The sequence below is a fragment of the Solanum tuberosum genome, unplaced genomic scaffold (assembly GCF_000226075.1).
Source record: "Solanum tuberosum cultivar DM 1-3 516 R44 unplaced genomic scaffold, SolTub_3.0 scf00035, whole genome shotgun sequence".
Classification (NCBI taxonomy): domain Eukaryota; kingdom Viridiplantae; phylum Streptophyta; class Magnoliopsida; order Solanales; family Solanaceae; genus Solanum; species Solanum tuberosum.
Genome location: NW_006238963.1, coordinates 765,305 through 769,008, shown reverse-complemented (window position 1 = coordinate 769,008; position 3,704 = coordinate 765,305).

The window sequence follows — 3,704 nt, the reverse complement described above, 5'->3', positions numbered from 1 at the left end:
GGGGGGGGGGGGGGAGGGGGAGGAGGGATAACCTCTACAATTCTTGTCTTATTATCAGGATTTAAATGAAAAAAGACATAATAAACTTTGTTACCTCAACTCTTAGGTTATAAATATGTAGATGATGAGTGAAGGTTAAATTTTTTATGAAATGGTCTATTGACATTTACTTTAACACAAAAAAATTGAAAATTAGTGGCCTATATATTTAATATGAAATTAATAAGAGGGAATGAATTGATATGAGTTCACATAATTCAGAATTCATCCAAAAAAACAAAACAAAGAGAAATATATTATTTTATTCACATACTTAAACAAGAAATCAAGATAAATAAAATTATAATAAGTAGCAAATAAATAATTATAATAAGTTTCAACTAGAGAAAGAAAGACAACTAAATGAGAATAAGGTGAATAACCAGAAAGAATGAATCATGAACAAGAAATAGAGATCGTTGATGACAAAAGAAGAAGAAGAGAAAAACAAAAAGAAATAAAATAGAAAAACATAAATAAATGGATTTTTTTTAAAAGCCCTCTTTTTAATGATATTAATGTGCGAAAAATACGTTGACTCCTCAATTTGGGTAATTAAGTTCTACTTTGTATTTTGAGCTTGTTTACAAGTTGGTTTAACTATTTGTGGCTTGGAACGATCTGTTCAATCATTTTGAATTTTAGATTTTTTTTCTATTTGTAATTTTTGTAGGTTTGTTTGATATTTTATAATTTGCTGGTATGAGTGATATGAGTTTCGATGAGCTCGGGCACATTTTGGAACACTTAAAAATCAAAACTAGTAATTTAACAGAACAATAGTTTATTGAGGTCGTATATGTTATAAAATGAATTCGAATTCGTGATTTAAAAGTTTTTACAAATTTATATGATAATTTTAGATTTGTACGTATATTTGATTTGTAACTAGAGGGGCTTAGATGAGTTCTAGAGATTAATTTCTATCAAGATTCAAAAAATTGGGGAAGTGATAACACATATTCAATCCACCAATATATAAGATGAACAAAATATATAAAAGCATAATGAAAAATCAAATATACAGAAATAATACTTAAAATAAAAATAAGTCATAAATAAACATTTTTTTCTAATAAAACAAAGACGAAAATGCATAAATAGATACAAGGCTCCCCTAAAGTTGATTTCACTAGTACAATCCTCTATAAATCTAAAAATACAGCCTCAAACTTTACAATATCTAAAAAAGAAAACAACATAATGTAACGATCCTTTTAGTCATTATGAGCAAACTATTTGTAAAAGAAATCAGACGAGAAAACTTCCGGGTTAAATAGTTGAAATTTTTAGGCTAAGCTTAACTGAGTAGTTAAACCTATTTTTAATTGCATAATACCTTGTAAATTATCGAAAGATTGCATGTATAGGCCTTCAACATAGAGTCTGGGCGGACGAACGTGTGTTTAGGATGGTAAGGTATTTGATTGTTGATGTTGAACTTATGATTGTTGCTAGGTGTTATCCTAGGGGTGGTAATTTGTGGGTAATGGGAAAACTGTCTGGAAGAATCATTTGGAGTGGGTGATGGTGGTTTTGTTTCCTTGTTTATGTTTTTGGCCAAAAACATCCCTTAACTATACTCTATATTTAAACCACATCCTTGCACTATCACAATGAACGAAAAACATCCCTCAATTATCTTAAAAATGGCAAGATTCATCCTTCAATTAGTTTTTGTTAAAAAACTAACGATTGATCAATCCAGAAACCCCCCATTTTGTTTGCTCACATTCTTCTCTTAGCTTATAATTAGTAATAGACAATCCTAACCAAATTGAATGAGCTAGAAAGAGAGGTTTTCATCCTCAACTTCACAATAGCAACCACGATGTTCCCGTAAAAAGTGAGTAAAATATTTCGAGTAAATTATTTTTCGCCCTATATAATTATTGATCAGATACGCAACATAATATTGTAAGAAAAAAATGTATAATTTTCTCTTTGTTTCCTAGACAAATGAGGAAATTTGAAGTGTGAAGGTAGTCTATTTTTATTTTATTTTTTGTGTAAATTTGATAAACACTAAGGACTGTATTTTTAAAAATATAAAAGTAACATATTTAGATATTACATAAAAAAATACTCTTTTTGTTCCAATTTATGTGACGCTTTTCGCTTCTTAAAATTCAAATTATGTGAACTTTTTATAAATATTTTATTATGTATTTTTCATCATATTGACATGAGAAGAGTTGTAACTTTAATATGTGAAAAATGCCACATGTTTATCCATAGTTAATTCTAGCTTCATTTACATAAAAGGAAATGAGTTGAACCTTTAGTTTCTATCAAGAAAAAAATATGAAAGGGTGAATCTGACCATTTTTAGGATAGTTAAGGGATGTTTTTGGTCACTATGGTAGTAGAGGGATGTTGTTTAAATTTAGAGTATATTTGAGGGATGTTTTTAGCCAAAAACTCTTATAGGTTCACTACTAGAAATAAACTATTTTCCGATTATAACTGCCGACTATAAATTTGCAATTGGTATATTTGATATTTTTTTGACTACTGTAATCGGTAAATTAAAATTTATATTTTTCTAATTTTCATAATTTTACTCGACCATGATTTCGACTATTAAAGTTATAAAGTTTTGTGAAATGAAATAAAAAAAAAAATAACTGACCAGTTACTGATTACCATAGTCGAAAACTTATTAAAATTATTTTAAAAATATTATTAAATGGCGACTACTGTAGTCGGCCATTTTACAATATTTTTAGTTTAAAATAAATTTTATTTTTCGACTACTGTAATCGTTATTATTTTAAAACCACTCACTCTTATGTTAGAAAAAAAAACTCTTTAATTAAGTCTTGGGTTCTTGGCAAAGGTTAAGGCCGTCTCTCTTTCAGTCTATCACCCTCGTCTCCTCTTTGAATTTTGATTTGACTTAACACAACACGAAATGACATTTTCATTTGCAATCTGTGAACGGGGTACTGTAAAATTTCTCCTTTCTTTTTATGGTTTTAATTTCAATGATTTTGAGTAGGTAGGGTTTTAGTTTCAATTCTATTGAGGTACTGTAAAATATCTCCATTTTAGTTTTAGCTAGGAATATTAAAAAACAACTATATGGGATACCTACTTGCTTTCCTAATTGATTGTTTGCTGCTTGTGTAAAGTTCAAATCATGACATCCGTGGAATTATTTTTGTTAAAACTTCGCTATAATTAGCTTGTTTGATTCTGTTTGGGGAAAGACTCATGTGATTGATTATTCCTCCCATGATTGAGCATGACTTTATCTACTATGAAAAGACTCATTCTTAGCATCACTAGAGGGAAGAAAAAAAAAGAAAAAAACTCTGGAGTTCAGAAACTTCTCTTCTCGATTCCTTTTCTTTTGTATTATATTTAAAACATTTATATTTTCTTTTGGTTCTGGATATTACTATTCAAGTGTTGTGATCTTGACGGCTACCGTTAGCATCAGCCTGTAAAAGATAAGGAAGCTAACAATATCAGAAAAAGAACTAATGACTCAACTTGTCGAGTATGCGTCTAATCTTTATTGCTCGTCTTACTTCTGCGTTCATATTATCTTGGTTTTCTTTAGTTCTCTGTCTAAATTATTAGCTATAGTTTCTTGTTGTTATATGCCGAAAATCTATTTCTTGTTCATATAGCGAATTTAGATTCAGTGTTCTAAAACT